Raw genomic sequence first — 23,429 nt, 5'->3', positions numbered from 1 at the left:
TTGTATGCAACCTTTCAGAGAGAAACAAGTAAAAGCAGTTTATGCCTCAACTGTCCCGGTTCCCTGTGAAGAAAGAGAAAAGTGAAACCATATGTTTAGCAAAGAGAGGAAAGCAAGCCAGAGACGCACACTGAAAAAAAAAAAACAGCATGGGGCACCGCCATCCTGTAGTAACCAGCCAAAGGGAATGAATGCCCAGCAATGTCCCCCTACTGCCAGACAGTCGAGACAGCAGCATGCCTAGATGACAGATGCTACCAAAGCCATCCTACAGACTGCATGTAGTGCCCTCAGTGCCACTAGATACTGGGATGGCTGCAGGGGCACCAAAATTAGATTGGCAAGATGTGAAAAGAGTCAACTTTTTTGTTTAATGCCATCAATTTGTGATGGAGGAGACAGGTATTAGCTTAGGGACTGAAGTGGTCCCTGCTAGCCATTAGTTTCCCCGCAGCTGCACCAAGTTCTGGATTATGAATCTGCCACGGTTGGTCATTCATCAGTTTCACAGTCCACCCCAGCACATATTCCAACAACAACAGAAACAGAACATCTTACCATACTGACTGCAATACCATATAGCTAAAATCCCAGTTATCAGCAGAAATAAATTTAATCATATGGATATGGGTTAGGCGATGAAACGTAATATAAATTATACAAGTTTCAAGCATGCCGATGTTTCATCTTGTTGGACATTTGGCTCCATGGTGATGTGGAACTTCCTTTCTCGTGGCTGTCAAACAGGAAATCTTTAAAAGTTAGCTGGAGAGTTATGGAATTACCTGTGGAAACATATTGTAGAAGGTCAAGCAGGAGGGTCAATTTGTCAGACGGCAGTGTCAGAGTCCTCACATCCACAACTATAATTTGTTTTCTTAACACTTTCCCACCCCCCTCCTCACCCCCTCTTCCAGGATATGTAGCTGCAGAGGCCTAAATCTATAAATTTCTAACTTTGCACATGTTCATTGTTTAGTTTCCTCTTTCCCCCTTCTTCTTTGAGTGACGGGTTTCATGTATACAGTACTTTCAATAATGTAATAAACTGAGGGAACTCAGATACCATATATTACATGCAGTAGATGTCAGTAGATTTAACAAAACAGTAGAAACATGTGCAGATACACATGCATACACACACACACACACAAAATCTGTAACAAATGAAGAAAGATTACTTTATAAATTTTTATTGTATACGAGTATCCTACATTTACAGTGCTGGTTTTTATCAATAGCAATACAGTGGAATTAAATTTGTGAACAACAATTTCAATAGCAACATTGTTTTAACCTACTTGTCATTAGGGTATAATTAACCTAGAGCAACACACAAAGCAAAACCAACAGAAATTAAACACACTGTACAGTGGTTGTAAAATGACACATCAGTGTGTTCAGTTTACCAGCTAGATCTCTAAAGAGGATAAAATCTATGGATGGAGCATGTCATGGAACTATGTAATGATGTTTTTATGGTACTCTACATATCATATCATACCTGTGGTTACCAGAAGCTACCTTCTTCAGAAAAGAAAGTACCAAAAAAACCCCCTGAAAGACACATGTTGTATTCCATAGATGCTAAAAGTGTATTGAAGGGGTGAGGAACCTATAGGCCATGGGTCAGAGCCATCTTGTTGGTTAATTTGATCAGGCCCCTGGCAAATCTTGGCGCTCCTCTGTGAAGGCGGAGCCATGAGTTATGGCTCATCCCTGCTTCAGCTGAAAAGCCCCGAGCCTAGGGGCTTCCCACTTAGGGTTGGAGCCATGAGTGCCAACTCATCCTACCATGGCGGGGAGAGGGCGACCCCTGAATCTCAGCACCCTGCCCGCCCCTTGGGGCTGGAGCATCAAGCACCAGCTCACTCCACTGCAGGGAAAGCCTCGAGCCTCTGCACCCTCTGGAGGGAGGGGGACATGGTGAATTCAACAGTTTCATATTTCTCTCTCAATAAAAGACTAAATTACATTGTTTTTTACTTGTGTGTGGCCTGTGGTTGATTTTTTTCTGTGTGTCAATGGCCCATGATAGAAAAAAGTTTCCCCACTTCTGTTATTGGAAAGTTTCCTCACCTCTGAGTTTTTTTTGTTTTCAGATCTGATCTTCTATGTGTTGCAGGAGGCACTGGGACAGCAATAACAATTGCTGCTTAATATGGGACCACAGATACTGAAGAATTTAGAATTGTATCTAATAAAGTATTTCATTTACTTACAGTTTTCATCTTGTAATGTGAAACTTTTACAAGGAAAAGCTCTTGGTAGCAAGTTATTCACCTATTGTCCATAACCCCTCATTTTCAGCTTTCTGCTCCCATTGCTCAGCACTAATGCCTATGAATATCCAGACAGTGTCAGTCATGTCTAAAGATTGAGTGTATTAAAACTACACTGGATTTAATATGTTTGGTTTGGAGAAAAAAATTCTGCTGTAACCTATTGTAGATTGCTCTGAGCTTACCTTTGTTTGAGTGCTTGCTTCATGAGCAGCTCACACATTGGACCATAGGACTGTGAAGCATAGCTGATTTTTGGAGTAACTACTAAGTAGTTTACATTATAACAATAATGTCCTAGTTCCATCTATTGAGAATATATAAAATTAGGGAAAATTTCTGTTTGCTTTGGTTCTCTTTCTAGAATAATTACAGTAACTGACATTCATTCCTATTCTGATGCTCTAATTATTTTAGAATAACCTGGTTTTTAAGGCTTGGTCATGTTTCAAAACATCCTGTAAAGTGACAACTTGTCATGCTGGCATCATCAATACTGTAAAATTTCCACATTAGGGACCCAATTTTCTGCAAATTCCTGGGTTCTTTCCTTGGTAGGGGTCTGAAGAGAAGTAAGTACACAATGCCTTGTAACTTTTTCCAGGCAAAGTATGCTTTCTAAAAATAATTTTCCTTTTAAATTCTCCCTCAACATTCCCTTACCATCTTTAGTAAATATCAATACCTGAACCACCCTTCCCTCTTGGAAAAAGTAAGCTTCTACCAAACAGAGGAAAGCATGGGGAAGGGGAGTCCTTTTCGGCAATTACAAAGGAGTTATTTTTTAATTAATTGACTCACATCATCAGAAACCACTGAAAGGGCGATACTAAACCAATTTCCAATACCATCCTGCAAAAAAGACACAACCACTGCCCCCTTAAAAATATACATTTTTAAAAAACTCCATTACATTACAGGATATTCCTCCTACAGGGCAAGAGATTCTTCACGGAGCATGTGTCCATCTACATATTTTATGCCAATTTCTTTGCTATCACAATGGATGGGGTCTACAACAGTCAAAAAAAAAAAAGCCTCAGAACAGGAGAAAGGTGCATACACTAAGGCTGCCCAGGAGCACACTTGGCTGATGAACTGACAGATTGTGTGATTTTGCTGTGGTAATTACTCAATGGTTCAGCAAATGGTAAGTAAATACTTTGGAAATGATAATGTCTAATTGCAGATGCACATATGGTATATCCCAATCCATGGCACAGCAGGTAAAGTAACAGCACACCCAAGCCTTCTTTATATTCCCTGAGGTCAGACACCAACACAGTGCTAAAACAGCTGTGATTAGGAAGGGTACTCGGGATACTGACATGAGAATGAGAGTACCTTTAGAAAAACTGGTAAACCAAGATAGGAGAAGGACCTGCATTGAGCCAGTCCTAGGAGAAAATGTAATAACGTTCACAAATATGAATTCACTGTATTCTTTCTCTGTCACACAAAACTCGGCATCTGTGCTGCAATAGGCCACATTTATAAAAAGCCCGAATTTTGAGTGTTTAGAGGCTCCATTAATGTTGTCTCAGAAACAAACACAGGCACCATTATGGTTATATGTGGAGGCAGCAACTATAATTTAACTGAGGTAACCACTCCCTGACATGGTTATGTCAATTGCATAGCTCAAATGGCAGCAGTGACCCCCAGCCCACTGAAAATCTGACATATGAAGGCCATGCCCCCTCTGCACTCCTAGGCTTGCCAAAGTCCCAACTCCTTCTGTTACTCCACATCAGAGAGAGAAGAGATGAGATGTGAGAAGCCACAAGCTGCATCAGACAGAAGTATACCTCATCACATTATAACTGCTCAGGACCACTGGCCAAGGGATCAATGCCCTAAGCTGGACTCTTTCTAACCCAGTTACCACACTAGAACCTGTTAACGGGGGATGACAGCACTCAGCTAGTTGACAGCCCCTCACATCCTGCCAGACAAATGCAAATGAACTCATCCATAGTTTGAGGGGCTCCAACAAACCTCCATGTCAGACACATGCATTCCAGCCACTCTCCTGCCACAGCTCAGGCGAGGCTGACTGATTAAACTAACCCTTTTTGATATGCCTAAATCATTCTCTACCAGTGAAAAAAATGATTACCTGTGGGGAATGAAACCAGACTGCCAGAGAGTTGTAAAGGAGCATTGGCTGAACCTAAAAGATCCCCCTCCTTTCTTGCTATGTTAAGCAAATGGCAAAATAGAATAATTTACCTGGGAACTTTCAGTTTTTCCAAAGGCTCTTTAGCAGGTCCAATGAATAGCCAGAGATGTACTGGTGGGTCCTCTCTGCTAAATCTCAGAACAGAATAAAAACAGAAGCATATTTATTACCACACCCAGCAAAAAAAAAAAAAAAAAAAAAAAAACACTTAATACAAATTTTAGGGCCTACAAAGAATAAAACCTTTATAGACCTGAATAGTGCCCTGATTTCTGGAATACTAGAACATACTAGAACAGTGTAAGGTTATGTATTTAGGGATTAATAACAAGAATTTTAGTTATAAGCTGGGGACACATCAGTTGGAAGTAACGGAGGAGGAGAAGGACCTCGGAGTCCTGGTTGATTATAGATTGACTATGAGCCGCCATTGTGACATGGCTGCGAAAAAGGCAAATACGATCTTGGGATGTATTAGGCGAGGTATTTCCAGTAGGGATAAGGAGGTGTTAGTGCCATTATACAAGGCACTGGTGAGACCCCATTTGGAATACTATGTGCAGTTCTGGTCTCCCATGTTTAAGAAGGATGAATTCAAACTGGAACAGGTACAAAGAAGGGCCACTAGGATGATCCGATGAATGGAAAACTTGTCTTATGAAAGGAGACTCAAGGAGCTTGGCTTGTTTACCTTAACCAAAAGAAGGCTGAGGGGGGACATGATTGCACTTTTTAAATATATTAGAGGGATAAATACCAGGGAGGGAGAGGAATTATTTAAGCTTAATACCAATGTGGACACAAGAACAAATGGATATAAGCTGGCTAGTAAGAAGTTTAGACTTGAGATTAGACGAAGGTTTCTAACCATTAGAGGAGCGAAGTTCTGGAATGGCCTTCCAAGGGAAATAGTGGGAGCAAAAGATCTATCTGGCTTCAAGATTAAACTAGATGGGTTTATGAAGGGGATGGATTGATGAGATAACATGATCTTGGTAACTAATTGGCCATTCATTATCAGTGGGAAATAGGTCAATGGAGGGATGATAGCAATTACTAGAGAACTTTCTGGGTGTCTGGCTGATGAGTCTTGCCCACATGCTCAGGGTTTAGCTGATCGCCATATTTGGGATCGGGAAGGAATTTTCCTCCAGGGAAGATTGGCAGAGGCCCTGGAGGTTTTTCGCCTTCCTCTGTAGCATGGAGCACAGATCACAGCTGGAGGATGCTCTGCATCTTGGGGTCTTCAAAGTATTTGAAGGCTTCAATATCTGAGATATAGGTGAGAGGATTATTCTGGGAGGGGTGGGTGAGATTCTGTGGCCTGCACTGTGCAGGGGGTTAGACTAGATGATCATAATGGTCCCTTCTGACCTTAAAGTCTATGAGTCTATATCAACCTTCTAGTAAAAACCAGGGAAGGAAAAGTAAACCTCACCACTTTGTACTAAAGAAATGCCTGCTAATCAACCCACAATGTTAGACAATGCCAAGCCTTGATTAAATAACTAGTACGCACCTCACCACAGTCATGGCTTCAGAGAAAAGCTTGAAATCATCAGCCCTAAAAGGTCATAAACCAGAAGGTAAATAAAAAGAGCCCAAATGTATTTACTTAATAAAAATCTCATTAATTTATGATGGAGGGGCTGCCTCATCATTTTTGAACACTTTGAGAAGGCAATACTAAAACTAGCATGAATAAAGCAGCCAGAAGAGGTTATGAGTATCTGGGCCTACACATACCAACCAGTTCATTCTACCTTAGTGTTCCATTCTAATCTTTCCTACGACAGGTTTCAGAGTAATGCAGTGTTTCTCCAAGTGTCTGCGAAACCACTTTGGGAAATCTGTTAACTGGATGTGCTGGTTTGTTTACTTACCGGCACCATGACCATGGTGCCTCACAGCTCCTATTGGCTCTGTATTGCTGTTTGTAGCTAAAGGGAGCCGTGGGAAGCGGTGTGGGCCAGACCACTGCTTCCAGCAGCTTCCCTTGGCTGCAAATGGCAGAATGGAGCAAATAGGAGCTGTGAGGCTCCGTGGCCATGGTGCCAGTAAGGAAACAAATCAGCACAGCCTCTTAACAGTTTTCTCAAAGTGGTTTCACAGACCATTTTGAGAAACACTGGTGCAATGCACCTTACTCCAAAACTACTATAGTGTTGTTTCACAACACACAATTTCCACATTGCTTGTAACTTTAATATGGAGACACAACAGTTTCAATATGCTACATTCAGTTCCAGGTTGTCGTTTCAACCCCCATTGTTCACATATGTTTATGTTTTGCAGTTTGGGCCAGGCCTTTATAAAGTTAGGCACAATTTCAAATCCAGTTCTTACTTTGAGCACATGAGTGTTTGCATGGTTTAGACATAGGACTAAGTGGCATTAATCAAGGGTTCTGTTTCAGGCCTTGCTCCCTTTTAAAAATAAATCATAATACAGAAAAACATCCATTATTTCTCCATTTCTTGTTCCCAGAAGAAATCAAACCCCAGTTAGTCTGATTCTTCTTGGAACTAAGGTTTCTAAATAACCCCCAGATATGTTTCTCTTTAGAATTAGGATTTCTTCTTCTTCTTTCTTGTTATTAATGTTTAAAAACTATGCAGCTGTATGAATAATGCCTGTATAGGACTTTAATATAGGACAGAGTAAAATTAATCATACAATACACATTATTTTTAAAACTAAAATCGTTTTCATCTTGCGTAATTATCTCTGTATTGCTGTTAATCAGGATTTCCTACAGTGATACACAATAAAAAACATTAAGGTTTATATCAGCAAATCTGTAGTGGAAATCAGATCCATCTGTACTATAAGATGCCCATTAGGCTAGTAGAAGAAACTATTACACACACACACACTTTTTCTTAGTATTATTTGTATTGGAGTAGCACCAAGAGACCTCAATAAAAACTCAAGCCCTATGGTAATAGGCGTTGAATGCACTTCATAGAAATAGACATCACATATCCCAATGAACTTGTACTCTAAATAGCCAACACCGGCAAATGGCTGGGAGGGGAAAGAGATGTTAAGTTACTTGCTGAGATCAGACAACAGGTCAGTGGTCAAGCTAGGAATAGAAACCAGTCTCCCAAATTTTAGCCCAGCACCCTAGAGACAGAAGTGCACTACCTCTAAAGAGCCATCAAGAGGAATATCTGCAAGAAGTTGCTGAATTTTTCAGTTTAGTCAATAAAATCTGTCAAACTATTCTATGACTGGAAATTTAAAAATAAAAAATTAATCAATCTTTGTTGTGTATTAGGGATCTTGCACATCTGGCTCTGCCATTTTGAGTAATCTCGAACAGACCAGTTAGATGCTTTTATGACACCATGCTCCCCACAGCTCATGGCACTTCAGAGGAAGACCCACTACTTCTGGGATTTTCATATGGCCAGGAAAAAGGAGAAATACTGATGATAGAGAACAGAGCCATGGGATCCAGATAGTTTCCTGGCTGAGTCCTGGTGAAAATCTACTGAAGAATAAGTGAAACCTAAGGAAGCTTTAACTGTTTTGTATTGGCCAAGACCTTCTCCTACCCCCCAAAACCAACTCAGAGCTGTTGTTCAAAGTACAGCAAATTTTTGATAGTGGGAGAAGGTCCCAGAGGGGCAGCACCCTGATCATTCTGTGGTGGATATAAGGGCATAAATATGAGCAAGTTAGTTTGAAGGCTTGAATGGCTTTAAACATTTTTTGATTATGTCCCCAGCTCCAATCCAAATGTAGGAGAAGAAGTTGGTTGATTTTTTTTTTTTTTTTTGCAAAGGTTATTTTCAGGGCTCGCCAAGTGGTGGAGAGCCCCGCTCGCCAGTCATGTGGTTCTGTGCTCTGCGCATGTGCAGATCACTCCGTGCTCGTTCTTCCGGGGTGTAATCTACTTGCCATGGGCGAGTAGATTACACTATTTGTCGAGTAATCCCAAAAAAAACAAGAAGAAGAAGAAATAGAAAGGGACAACTTGACAAGTGTTCCATCTCAACCCTCCTGTCAGTGGCACCAACTGGTACACCCATTGCCTCCATCACAAAAGTCCACTGAAGAGAAGAGCAGAGAATCTGAACAATAATTTTCATCGCTTCAGAAAACCAAATGTCATTCAAAAGTCAATCCCCATTTACAGAAGATGGTGCTAAAGATGGGAAAATAAGTTAGCAAACATTGATGGTAACAGAAAGCAGAACGGGAAAACAACATTACATCTGATAGAAAACTGTTCCTCAGTCAGTGTTTTAGCAGGAGAATTGCTGCTTTTATGGACCTCCCACATCCCCAGAGGAGAAGGTGACATAACAGGGCTTGAATGAGACATCAAGGTTCGGAGAGGAGTAAAAGGCTTTCCAATGGCAAGAAGGGGGCTTCAGGCTAGAGGAGCAGATAAGTAAAAATGGTGATACCCAGACTGTTCAGAACAGTCTACAAATATTAATTTATTAATCTTCAGAGCCCACTCTGAGTTAGGTAAGTATAACTAACCTGTTTACAGAGATTCTGATTAATCAAGTTACAAGTCGGAGACTTCAGAGGCAGGTTTAGAGCTCAGGTTTCAAGAAGCTTAGTGCCATGCTCATTTTTTAGGCCATCTTGCTACTCAGTGACCAGTAGGAACCAAGATATATCTTAGAAGAAACCAGTGACTAGGCTACAAACTAAGAACACCTTTACAATGCTTTTGGTTCATAGATTTCACCAGAAGCATTTGCCATCTGAAACTATTCTCCTGTTTGGCCAAAGAGAACTTGGAGTAAGACCAGGAGACTAGAGTGCAAAGAAGACTTTACTGTACATTTGTGCACCACACTTTTCCCCTTACCTTGGATCCTGGAACATCAGTCTGCTCCCAGTTTTACATTAGGGCAATTTGATGGTCACATATCAGTGATCCCAAATGGTTTTAATGACAACCGGAGATCAGCTGGGCATAGGAATGCTCCAGGCATGACCCTTGTGTTGTCAGCAGGAGGGGACTAGTTTACAAGACACTTTACCAACAAGTATCAGAGAGGTAGCCGTGTTAGTCTGAATCTGCAAAAACAGCGAGAAGTCCTATGGCACCTTATAGACTAACAGATTTATTGGTGCATAAGCTTTTGTGGGCAAAGATCCACTTCATCAGATGCATGTAGTGGAAATACTTTTTAAATATACAGGCATAGAAAAGAGTGCCAATCAAGAGTAAGACTAGAGATAATGAGTTGACCTTGTTATTTCTAGCCTTACTCTTGATTGGCACTCTTCTCCTATGCCTGTGTATTTATACTTGCCTCTGGTATTTCCACTATGTTCATCTGACAAAGTGGGTCTTTGCCCACAAAAGCATATGCTTCAATAAATCTGTTAATGTATAAGGTGCCATAGGACTTCTCGTTGTTTTTACCAGCAATACACCATCCAAGGATTTCACTACACAAGGAAAATTCTTAAACCAAAAAAAGGGCTAGGGTAATTTTGTGCTACCAGAATGGCTTATATGAGTCCTGACATTTCAGTGAATTACAGCCTGAGTTAGTAATCTACTATACATTTGAGAGAGTTTGCCTGTCATTGCATTTGTGCACCTGTCTCTGTGTGTGTCTGTCTGTTTGTTGGAGAACTCCTCCTAAACAGTAAGAGCTAAGACCACCAAATTCGGTATGCTGTGTCCTTTTATCATAAGGGAAGAGTTTGATTGTGCCAGGAAAATGGGATTGTTTCTCATAAAAGCAGACAGAAAAAAGACAGAATCACCAGGTAGGTGAAAGAGGCTGGCTTGGGAGCCTCTGACACTTCCAGGGACTGCCACAGCACTGAGTCTCCCACCCCCAGGCTCCCTTTAGGGAAGGCCATGGACAGACAGACAGACATGCAGACAAACTCTCAAAAATGAATGCAGCTAATGATTATTATTGCTTATAAAATATATTAATAAGAAAGGAGTTACCGTGCCTCAAAATAGGCACTGAAGTGAGATTTTAGCTACAGATTGAACAGGGCAGTAAGAAGATTGTCTACAACGTGCCTTTTCCTTTACAGTATGCCAGTTCCTGACAGCAAACGATCTTTGATTATAAGAGTATTTGCAGAAGGAGGAGCAGGAGCTCTTTTTGTATATTGGATTTTCAGCAGCACTTCAGACTTTACAGGGAATATTTTCAGAGCAGTGAATAGGGAGCTAGATTTGCAACTCCCACGAATGGTAACATTTGTCAGTTAATCTGCTGTACTCTGTGGCAGAATTTACTTTTTATCCTTTCAGTTTTACAGGGTTACTATACAATTCAAATGTCAAATTATTATATTGTTACTGAGATACAATGAAAATGAAAGGATGTTTAACAAACCCATCAGTAACAGGGGCTGTGATTCTCATTTCCTGGACACTTTGTTATCTGCACCCTCCTAGGTAATCTAGTCCATTCTTCTGCAGACATAAGTTACTCCCTGCAGTATTTTCTCCTGTGTTTTGTCCGGTTTGGTTTTAAATGACTTAATCCTCAATCATTTCCCTTCAGAGACAGTACCACTGTCTGAGGTCAGTATTAGGATATTTTCCTGATATTCAGAATATCTTAAACATCTATTTGCTTAACTTCCTCCTACATATATAGCTATAACTCCCTTACAAATCTCTCTCTTTGGTCTTTAACCTTATCAAATACTTCAAGACATTTCTTATCATTTGGGTGCCTTTTGCATAATAAAGGCCTCCTTTGAACACTTGACCTTCCTAGACTGTGCTTCATTTTGTTCCACTGTAACTCTTCTGCTAGATAGCGCCAGCAGCAGCCAGGGCCGGGTTCAATATCTAGGGGTTCCTGTTCATCCATCCAACACAGAACTGGTTTGAGCCCCCACCCAGTAACCTGGGAAATTCACACACACCCCTGGTGCCTCTGGGAGGCAGTGCTTCCCCAGTCACAACCACAGAGTCTGAGCATAGAAAAGAAACTTTTAATGAAAGATGGAGAGAAGTAATATGGCATTAATTTGGGAAAACACCACAGAGTTCATAACCAAACTACAAGTAAACATCTCAACTCCAATAGGTTGGACAATGCCTCTCAAGATCACAAGACCAGCACTATAAGTGTCCCATTCACATGCCCAACCCTTCTCTGCATCCCACTTACAGTTGCTGCCCTTGGTCAGGGCAGACCAGAGTTCAGAGGTGATCTGCAGAGTTCACCTCCCATACAGGGGAGAGAGTAGGAGGCATCTCCCCCATTCAATTGGTCACTCCTTGCTGCTCTCTGGCACCACTCTGCTTGTCACCTGCAGGCTGCTTGCCACTGCTCCCAATGACCACTCTGCTGGCCACTTGCCGGTGCTCCTGACAATCACTTGCTAGCCGCCCCGCTGATCACCTGACACTGCGCATGCTGGCCACCTGCTGGCTGCTTGCTCCTGCCAACCACCTGCCGGACACTTGCTCCTGCTGATCACTTGCCAGCCCCTCCTACCAGCCACTGTTCCCACCGCCCACCAGCCTGCAAGCTGCTGCCACTGGCCTTGTGATGAATTTGGCTATGGGCCAAACCTAGTGATTTCAGCTCTCTGTGATGTCAGCTTCTCTGTGATTTCAGCTCTTAGCTTGCTGCACAGTCCAGTCAAAAGATTCCAGCATCCACTGGAATAACATTTTAAAATAATAAAGAGACTCCTTATGGAGTCTGTTTTAGTTCTATCATTAGAATGGTGGAGGGCAAAGAGAAACAGGTTGAACCAGTCTTACAACTCACTCCTGGAGGACATGTAGCCTGCTGGTTCAGAGCTCTGCCCTTCCCCCAATTGCCTTCACAGAGTTTGGAAGAGAAAGCTGTGTCCATCCTAGATTCTTTACAATGACAGTGTCCCTACTTTGAACTGAGTTAAACACAGTCTGCTTTTCTGCATTCCCAATAACTGCAGGCATTGGTGGCCACATTTTACAATTCCTATGTTTGGGGTTAATGTGGTTTGTGACCCCCACAACAGCCACAAATTTGTTACAATAGGCAAAATACCATTCCAACAACTGGATATCTAGCAAGCCTAAGCAAGAGAGTGAACTGTATTTACATGACCACACCCAGAATTTCTTTCCCATACCAGCGTGAACTATATTTACATAACAATTGAATACCTAGCAGGCCTGAGCAACAGAGTGGACATAATCACACCCAGGATTCCTTTCCCATTCCAGCTTGTTGTAATGAAAGCATTGATTCAGACCCTGTTTACATCACTATAGGTGACAGGACTGCTTATTTGGGGTTATAGTGTGTAATTTGCATAACGATCTCTATAGGTTGTAGCATTCCCCCTACAGAAGAAAGAGGAAGATGTTCAAGGGATTGTCTCTCAAAGGTAGAGCTCTGGCAAGATGGCAGGGAGGAGGAGGGCAAACACTTCAGGGTCCAGTGATTAGAAAGGGCCCCGTGCTCCCAGCTACTGCTACAGCCACTGCAGCAGCAGCAGTGCCTGGAGATCTGAGCCCTTCAAATTGCCACTGGAGCACTGCGTGACATGATCTGGGCAGTTCATTGGGCTGCCTAGAGAAGCATGGCGCACTCCAGGCAGCACTGACGGTTGAGGGAGGAGTCATGTTGTGAGGTAGGTTGCATTGAGGGCCTGCTTTTCCTGGCCTCACTCCTTTTACCTGAGGGCCTGCCCCTTCCAGGAGCACAGATCCAACTTCCTCCCAGTGTCCAGGCAATTTTCAGGACTGTTGGCTCCTCTGGAGTAGATCAAAACTCTGACTTTCCACTTCATTTACGTTTAGAAGTTTGGTTTTCTTTCTGAATAAGAACAAAACCAAAATTATTTTTAAAAATTTCACACAAAAAGGGATTTCTCAAAGTTTTTCTGTAAGAAATACTAAAAATGTGGTATTTGCAGAACAAAATGTGCTTCCTGGCCAAACCAGGCAGCTGCTGTCTAAAGCTGACATGAATCCAAACTGGTCTGTTTCACCACTGTTATTCAGAAGCCATGGCTTCTAGTGGCCATGATTCCAGGGATTGCCTCGATTCCTGACAGGAACCCTGGGGAGTCAGCTGGCCTAGGAGTCTGACAACCCTAAGGACTACCAGTCCTGAGGCCACCCACAAGATGCAAGTTTCAAAATCTATCTGGTAGTTTTGGAACCCTGCCTGTGTTCCAGCATCATATTTCCATAAAACGTTTCACTTTTGACAAACTGGCATTTTCCAGTGGCAAACCATACCAATGGTAACTAGTTTTACTTTAAGTGCTGTGTCTAGGGGTTGCTCAATGAGCAGTCTACCCCAATGGTCTCCAAACTTTTTGAACACAAGTTCACTTTTTGTATTTAGGTACAATCCAGGATCTACCTGAAACCCACATACCCTTGCCCCGCCTCATTCCCCCCTTATTCTAGGCCCCGCCCCTCCTCACTCTTTTCCAAGGCCCTGTCCTACTCCTTGTGTGAGTGTGAAAGACAGCATGTGTTTGTGTGAGTGACACACACAATGTGTGAGAGTGAGAGATTCACATTGTCCCTTTAAGTATGCCCAGGGGGGCGGGGCAAAGGGCAGCTCTAAGGTAGAAGGCAGGAGCAGTACAGCAGTGCAGGGAAAGGTAGCTAAAGTGCCAGCAATTGATAGCCTGGCCAGGCCAGTCAGGGTCACTTGTCAGATGATCTGGGATCTTCAGTAGATCCCGATCTACTGGTTGATGACCACTGGTTTACACCATCCGTTAAGTGAAATGGATCACACAACTATTCCCTCCTTAGCTATCCACCCCACTTTGTGGCCTATGTGGAAAGAGCCTAGCCACATCCTCTACTCCTCTCTGCCCATTTTCAAGTGATTCATTATCCCTTGAGGGAAACAAGACCCCAAAATACCCCATTGGGGTAGAGGCTGCTATTGGGCTCTATCCTTGCATAAGATGTACAAGAGATGGAAGTGAAGCACAGCCTTCATTCTCATGCTACCACTGAAGGTCCCATGAAAAAACACCTCCTTGGGTGCACATTAAATAGCCACAAAATACAAAGGATTGTTTTATTAAACTTGAGGATAAGAAATTTTATAAATTATTAATTAACTTGTCATTCTTTCTGTTCTGCACAAAATCTGGTGCATTTCCAGGTTTGGCCAGCAATTTACAATTAATTATTCAAGCTTATTATGTACAGCTTTGATGTAGGTATTTTCACCCTACCTTTCCTCCTCTGTATTCACCACAATTTGGCTTTCTAGGAGGAACTAATTGAATTTCACAGCTTACACATTACTTGCTCACTTTTTAATCTCTAGCTCTACCTTTTCATTTATGAATCATCCGAGAAGAAAGCAACAACATCAGCTTTGTAGTTGCACTATAAATATGTGTTCCCTTTTTTAGTTATAGGCACATGGTACTCACTTGGTCTGATTCGCTCCTTATTCTTCATTACACTGGTACAACTCTACTGAAATCAATAAAGAACAAGTCTGAAAACTGATACAAAAGATATTACAGGTATTTGTAGGTACTCAGATAAGTACATTGATGACAGGGAGACTTAGTACTAGATTACCTGGACACTTGCAAGTTGATAGACAAATTGAGATCCCTTTTGAAATTTGGCTCATTCTAGTTATAACTTTTTATTTTAAAGTTTGTGTTAAATTGTTCCTACGCTATCATTCTCCTTTGTCCTTTTTTCTAAAACATAAACTAAATGTCAATAAGGGAACATCTCTTACTGTAGATAGGAACTCTTCTGAATGGCTTCTACATAAAAAAACAATAGGTGAAATCTTAGCACCAATGATGTCAATGGGAGTATTGTCACGGACTTCAGTGGAGCTTAGATTTCACTCCAGATTTTTCTACACATAATACAAATGTTCATAATCACTTTAGTGTTTGTTGTGTCCACAGCAAACAAAACCTAAACTAGATGAGAGTGAGGACACATGGTATAGTACAGTACATCTAAACCAAGGGTAAGGAATCTGTGGCCCATTGGCCAGATCCGCTCCCTCCCCTCCCCCCACCCGAGCTTATTTGACTCTGGCCATGGTAAAGCTTAGGGTTCCATCCATCATCAGAGCACGCTAGCGCTCATGCTCCAGACAGACAGCAAAACTCCAAGCCTCCGCGTCCCCTTCCCACCTCTCCTGTGGGGGAAGTTCCAAGTTTGTTAAGAGTCAGGATAGTGAGTTTCGGTTGGTTGGTTAGTTTTTTACCTTCTCACTTGTGTGTGGCCTCCAACTGATTTTTTTCATGGGTCAGTAGCCCCTGCCTGACAAAAAGGTTCGCTACGCCTGATCTAATCAAACACATATATATCCTGAAATATTTGCAACTTGTGTATGCAAATTTGTTATCAAAACACTGAGAGAAAGCACAGCAACTGCTTTCCTAGTATTTCAGCCAGAAATAAAACAAAAAGGAATGCCCTGGACATTTTTCTAGTTAATCTATATGTACGGTGAGGCTGTTTTTTTCTCAAGGCATTTTATAGAAATTCACACCAGAATGCTGTTTAATCTTTACCACACCACATTCTACCAAGAAATCCCAACCAAACCAAAACAATAAGCAATTGGAGACTTCCCATGGCTTTTCCCTCTTCTGTTAACCACATCATACAAAGGGACATCGAAATACTATGCAAAAGTCATCTGAGGTTAACTATATACAGGCAGTCCCCGGGTTACGTACAAGATAGGGACTGTAGGTTTGTTCTTAAGTTGAATCTGTATGTAAGTCGGAACTGGCGTCCAGATTCAGACACTGCTGAAACTGACCGCCAGTTCTGACTTACATACAGAATCAACTTAAGAACCCCAGGCGTCCCCAAGTCAGCTGCTGCTGAAACTGATCAGCAGCTGATTCCAGGAAGCCCGGGGCAGAGCAACTCTGCCTGGGGCTTCCTGTAGTCAGCGCTGGTCAGTTTCAGCAGAAGCTGACTTGGGGAGGCCTGGGGCAGAGCAGTTGGGGTACTACAGGACCAACCCAGCAGCACCCCATCTGCTCTGCCCCAGACGTCCTGATTCAGCCGCTGCTGAAACTGACCAGCAGCGGCTGAATCAGGACCTGGGGCAGAGCAGCTGGGGTGCTGCCGGGTTGGTCCAGTAGTGCCCACGGGCGCTGCAGGACCAATCGGCAGTGCCCCAGCTGCTCTGCCCCAGAGTCCAAAACAAAAGCCTGGTCTGCTGGGGGGGGAGCACACTAGCTGCGCCCCCCCCCCCCCAGCAGACCAGGGACACAGGGAGCAGAGCCACAGCGGCAGCGGGGTGCCGCGCCTCTGAGGCTTTGCTCTGGCAAAGCCTCAGAGGCGCGGGACCCCCCCGCGGCTGCGGCTTCAGTCCGGGTGCCTGTGGTCTGCTGGGGACCGTCCCCAGCAGACCACAGGCACCGGGTCTCAAGGGGCAGCAGCAGCGGTTCCCGCGCTTCTGAGGCTTTGCTCTGGCAAAGCCTCAGAAGTGCGGGAACCCGCCCGGTGCCCCTGGTCTGCTGGAGACGGTCTCCAGCAGACCAGGGGCACCGAAGCAGCTTACGAACGGGGCTTTCTCGCCCTGACTTCCGGGGCAAGAAAGCTCCGTTCGTAAGTGCGGATCCGACGTAAGTCGGATCCGCGTAAGTCAGGGACTGCCTGTACAGTGGTGTTGTAGCTGTTTTTGGTCCCAGGATTTGAGAGAGAAAAGGTGACTTAAGTAATACTTTTTTAACTGTTGGTGAAATAGACAAGCTGTTTTGAACTTAGACAGAGCTCTTCCCACCTTGTCAATCTAGAGCTCACATTCTTGGAAATCCTGGAGGACAAAAACAAAGACTATCTAGTAAATAAAGTGGCCCTATATCATAGCAGTCTATAACAACAACTGCAGTAACATAGTTCACTTGAACATGAATTAAAAGTATGTAAATTTTAAAAGGTTAACTACCAGTACTAACCAAACAGACTTTTTTTTACAGGGGCAGATTATGGCTGCTCTTTACCTAGCAGAGCCTTCATTGGAATACAGACCAAGCTCAACTGCAGTTTTTAATTTTTGGGGTACAAAAGGACAATTCTCCTTCTTCCCCACTCCCCATCAATTGTTTGTACTTAGTATCATTCTTGAAAACAGCTGAACTAATTTGGCTAATGGTTCCTACCCACTTTATGTGCCTCCCAAAAAGGAAAACACCCATCCACCACACAATGAATGGAAAATTCTCAGCTCAAATGCTTACATTTTGACAACATTACAAGCACCTGAAATCAGTATCTTATAATAGGAAGTATCGTGTAATCTTAACAATGGATAGCACTGACTGACTTAAATGCTGAGCAGGCCTAGTACCAGCTCTTCTAAAACGCTATCAAAGTAAACACATGGGGGAAAATAGAGGAAATTTTTCCCCACCATTTTCAGCTCCATTAATCTTATGAGTTACTTGTAACTACAGTAGGCACAACATTTTCAGACAGAAATGTGATTTTCAAGTTGACGGTGTCCTTTCAAAGCAGCAGAACTGGTTATCTTTGATAAGGACTCTATTCCCTTACTGATGTAGTTTTAATGTAACAGCCAATTTCCAACCCACTGGGCCATGGCAGAGAAAAAAAGATTGATCAACTTTAAGTTTGTTTTCTATGCATATGTTATAATAAACAATAACATATGCAGGAAAAGAGCTGCTAAAATTGGGCCCTGTGTTACAAATTTGATTCTATAAGAATTGTTCTGAAGTAAATTTAAATACCGTGCTTGAAAAAATACATAATCCAATATATTTTATTTTAATACTATGTTATAAATATATTCTGATACATTATGAAAGCTGCAAATAAAGTGTGCTTCAGTTTGTTGTTACAGTCTCAAACTAAATTAAAGCATCATATTTAATTAATGAAAACCCAACTCATAGTTCTCACTGCCTGATCTTTTTGGAGCAGGAAACAATGATTTTACCTAATCCTGTGTCTCACTATTATTCCATTGCTGGAGAAAATCAAGATACATTATTTCAAGACACATTCCTTTCTGCTATTCTATAGCACTTTTTAGGGCATATACAGTGTAAGTGTTCTCTAGAGCTAAGAAAATTTGAGACACAGTAAAGGAAATATTTTGGCCCAGCTTGCCTTTCACTTAGTTGAGACATTCCTGAAAGTTCATAGAAAGAACAGAGGGTTGCAGTTAATGGGGTTTGTGGATGGATCTAGATGAGGAGGGCAGGAGAATGTGAAAGATTTTGAACTTTTCATTTTTAGATATGCTACAGATTTCTCTATTTCCTAGTGTGAAAACTATATAATGAGAGCATAACAGTTTATTAAATATGGCCTTAGGTACTAATGCAAGGTTGAATGCCTGACTTAATGTGTATTACAAAAGGAAGGCTGAGGTAGAAAAAGAGGTATCATACCAACTGTGAAAGTCTGTCCAAAAATATGTTGCTAGTCAACCTTTGTCACAGACGTTTGTGATGCATTTTCATTTGACTTTACTTTGTTTTGCCTTCAAATAATAGGATAAATAAATACTTGTTACAATAATTTTTAGTATTCTGAATATATAGCACTGTTAGTATCCAGATTCAAAAATAAATGTAGGTCTGAAATCTTAAAAAGATAGTCCTTAATTGCTTCACTTTCTATTTCCCATATTCTCCTGTGAGTTTCCCATCCCTATTTCATCTCCCTCAGCTTCCTGTTTCCCTCCTCACTATACCATGCAGCATCCAAATTCTGAAACAGCTCTCCTGTACTAACCTTTGATATCAAAGGCATTAGGATCCACTGTAGATGTCTCTTTCCTACCCACTGCTTCCTTCTGATCAACCCCCCACTGCATTCACATAATAAGAATCCTAGAGCAGTGCAACAAACCTGAGACACCTCTTGTGCCTGATGTATGCCCTCTTTGGATAGGGAAGGCACCTGGGCACCTCCCATCTTAGATAATTAGCACCATCTGCCCTGAATCACTCCATCATCCAAACAACCTAACACTCATTGCAAACAACCTGTCCAGCTCCTGATTAGTATCCTATTACTGAGCAAGGTAATTGGGAAGCCTACCAAGGTTATCTCCCACTTCACTTGGATGCTACCAATATCCTGGCCCTCTCCAAATAAGGTGTTTAGCTATGACGTGGATCAGAGATAGAGTATCTGCTCCTTGCCATGCAAATATCAACACTCATATTTGCTGCAACATTCCACAGCATGATTGTGGACAGCCAGGAAATCCTGCTGTCCCATTTAAGATTGTCACTGAGATAGTTTTATTTTTAATTCCTCAGATGACAGGACATAGGCTCCTAAAACTCCACCAGCTGTGAAGTCCTCAATGATAACTCTCTCACCCATTCTTTTCAATATGAAGCCACTTGCTTATAGAACTCTGTATGCTAAACACTGAAATGTAGGTACAATATTTATATTGCAATTGATTTATTTTATAATTATATGGGGTAAAAATGAAAAAGCAAGCAATTTTTCAGTAATAGTGTGCTGTAACATTTTTGCTTTTTTATGTTTGATTTTGTAGTTTTTAAGTGAAATGAAACTTGAGGTACGCAATATAAATCAGACTCATTAAAGGGGTACTATTATCTGGAAAGGTTGAGAGTCACTAATCTAATCTAACATCATTCCAAGATGCATGATTTGTTGTGTAAATCATCTGAGGCAGATGGTAATCCAACCTTTTTTGAATATCTCCAATGAAAGAGTTTCCACAACCTTCCCAGGCAGACTCTTCCATTACAACTCTTACGCTATGTCTACACTGCACAGTTATTTCAGAATAAACTATTCCGGAACAGTTATTCCAAAATAGCTTATTTCAAAATAGCATGTCTACACTGCAGGGAGCTTCAAAATTAGTCCGAGGCAGGCTTCCCTAATGTAGATTTGCTACCTCGATTTAAAGCCCCAGGAGGAATGACTTAGAAAGTCACTGGTGAGGGGCTATTTCAAAATAGAAGCATTGGATCATCTACACACATCTTACTTCAAAATCAAATAAGCATTATTCCTCGTAGAATGAGGTTTACAGAAGTTAGAATAAGTTGTCCGTTATTTCGAAATTATTTGGAAATAACGGAATGTCTGTGTAGGCGCTCGGATTGTTATTTTGGAATAACAGCCATTATTCCAAATAACTTTGCTGTGTAGATACACGCTTACAGTTCCAACTCTTCTTATAATTAGGAAGTTTTTACTGGGATTTAATCTAAATCTGCTACGTCGTAGTTTAAAACTATTCTTGTGTTGTGGCAACAGAGAACAACTTTACTCCATTTTTTGTGGCAGCCTTTCAAATATTTGAAGACTGCCCAGATCTCCTTGATTCCAAAATAAATACACCCACTTCCTTCAACCTTTGGTCATATGGCTTGCATTCTATCCATTTGATCATCTTTATTCCTTACCCCTGGATCTTTTCCAAATCCTCTACGTCCTTTTTCTACACTGGTGACCAAAATTGGACACCATACCCTAGATCATCCCTATGCAGCACCAGCGCTATATGTCACCTCCTGTGACTTTCCTGTTATGCCTCTGATAATGAAACCTAAAATTGCCTTTGCTGGGTTTTTTTCAGCATCACATTGCTGACTCATGTTGAAGTTGTGATGCACCACAACTCCTAGATCCTCCTCAGCTGGGCTGCTGTTGAGCCTGTTATCCTCCATTCAATATCTGCGCACTTGATTTTTCTTTCCTAAGTGTATTACCATACATTTGCCTTTGCGAAATTTCATTTTGTTTTCCACAGCCCAGTTTTCCAATTTATCAAGGTCCCTCTGAATTTTAGAAAGAACTTTAAAAATAACAAATAGTCCTGCAGCGTGTTGGAGGCTATCAAAAATGTAGATAGCAGTGCTTTTTTTGTAAGAAAAAAGGTGCCGGTACTCCAGGCTCAAAGTTGTTGAGAAAAAAAATGGAAAAGTTGTTGAACAAAAAAACAAAACATAACAAAAAATAACATGCTGGGGCTGAAATGCGGACTTCCATCAGGAGCCAAGTCACCCCAGGAAATAGGTGCTGGTACACTAGAGGGGAATCCCATTCAAATAAAGTATGATGGGAAAATAGGTGCCAGTATGCCATCCCGGGGCATACCATCACAAAAAAAGCACTGGTAGATGGTATCATGAGCTTTTCTGGGCACAACCCACTTTATCCTCCCAAGTGTTGGCAGCCTCCTCACCCCAGCTTTGACCAGTGCATTTGACCAGTATGCTCTCTATCCCTACATCCAGGTCATTTATAAAGATGTCAATCATGTCCACATATTCATGATCTCTAAAATTCACTACCGTAACTTTGTTCCTGGATATGAAACCATCACACTTACAAAAGCTCCACTGGGTATTTAGCATAACAGCCCATCTACTCAGCAATACAAGCCCCAAAGAGCCCATCAACACACTGCCATTCTGTCTAGTCTCCCCATTAAATACTAGGTCAAATGTAAAATTTCGGTCCCCATCTTCAAAGCATGTCATAGAACTGATTCCAAGAGAGCCAGTGTGGTCCTCTGGCACTGACCTACTGTGTGACCTGATGCAGATTGAGGTTCCTAACCACTACTGTCAGAAAGTAATATCAAAACAACAGAAAACATCATAAGGATGACTTAGCTGAAGGGCCACCTCAGTCTGCATGATCACAATCTTTTATGACAGATATTTCACTAGAATAATGGACCAGTCAATCTCGTAGGTGAAACGTGTGGACTAGAAGACAAAGCTTTCTCAGCAACCAGACCATGACTGTGGAAATCCCAGAAGAGATGAGGCTAATCCTGATCTTCATCATCTTTAGAGCAAATGCAAAAAACCTTTCCACCTGTACTCCCCACTAGAGCAGAGTGGGTCCACACAATACATGGGCACCTCTTTCAAGTTGCCTTCTTGTACTCTGGAAATTCAGCTTTCACTTTTAAAAATTTTCTCTGCTGCTGTTGGGGTTATGCTGACATAACCTTAAAAACCCAAATGGAATGCAACTGGTGCTCAGATGTCAAGCCAAGTTTGCAGAGAACTTGAGGTAGTATCTGTAAAAGGTATAACTGCCAAGCTTGTCACAAGGAGGTAGCCCGATGCTCAGTGATGTTCCTTTAGTCAACATTATTAACTATTTCACTGTTCAAAAGGCATGTAAGAAAGGAGGAGGAGGAGGAGGAGGAGACATTAGGAAAGTCTTCAGAAATTACTGTGAGCAATGGTTCATTTTGGCTCCACAAATGATAGTATTTTCCATACTTCACTCACCTAATTTTTCTGTCCAGTACAGAAGGTGGAAAACCTAAGGAGCCTAATGGTTTATCAACCCCTCTGATGGGAAGCCAAGTACAGTCCATAGGTACATTTGGAGTCTACTGAAAGGGCACAATACCCACTGGGCAAGTATAATCACATTTGGACACCTGCAGAGCCTACTGTGAGCAGTATCTCATTTTTGGCAACCCACATGAGTATCCATTGTGCGGACAGAGCTTTGATGAATACCACTACTCTTTCCCTACACATGCCACTTCAACCCTGTTCCCCATAAATGCCTAACTACAAAAACATGTTTAAACTAGCAAGTAAATAGCCAAGTTCTGTCCCCATGTACAAGAAGGAGAAAATCACACATGTATACTGAATAATTTTGGAAGATGTCCAGACATGACAGTGGTAAGATGCCAGGTACTGTAAAAGTCTAGCTAGATCTTGATAAATTGGATAGATGGAACAGCTAAACTACCACTTTTCATTTTTCCCCAGCTGCCCTTAAAGGGAAGAGAAGCTTTAAAAGATTCATTTATGATTCAACATTTTGAACCCACCACTTTCAAATGAGCTTAAAAACAGCATCAACATGTTCAGATGTAATTTTTCCCATCATTAAATGTAAGTAATGTAAAACTAAAAACAAAGAAACAGAAAGCAAGTGCAGTTTAACTGCTACTTTGTATCTGAATTTTAATGAAAAATGGAAAGGAGACATAAGACCCAAGACATCCAGTTCT

At 41.7% G+C, this 23,429-nt stretch overlaps 1 long non-coding RNA gene across 2 annotated transcripts; it reads right to left on the bottom strand.

Annotated features, from left to right (window-relative positions):
- Positions 1-594: 594 nt before the first annotated feature.
- On the bottom strand, positions 595-19,482 carry LOC149524006 (uncharacterized). Of its 2 annotated transcripts, none has more exons than XR_016350218.1 (6): positions 19,172-19,482; positions 14,842-14,887; positions 13,106-13,244; positions 5,984-6,028; positions 4,515-4,598; positions 595-785 (listed from the first exon to the last, which is right to left on the bottom strand). It is a non-coding gene; the product is annotated as an uncharacterized LOC149524006 (long non-coding RNA). The 2 variants fall into 2 exon arrangements; XR_016350219.1 differs by having other exon boundaries at positions 14,842-14,884.
- Between the last annotated feature and the right edge of the window lie 3,947 nt (positions 19,483-23,429).

Source organism: Pelodiscus sinensis, chromosome 8 (assembly GCF_052426305.1).
Source record: "Pelodiscus sinensis isolate ZL-2025 chromosome 8, ASM5242630v1, whole genome shotgun sequence".
NCBI classification, from domain to species: Eukaryota; Metazoa; Chordata; order Testudines; family Trionychidae; genus Pelodiscus; species Pelodiscus sinensis.
This window is presented reverse-complemented; position numbering and strand designations above follow the sequence as displayed.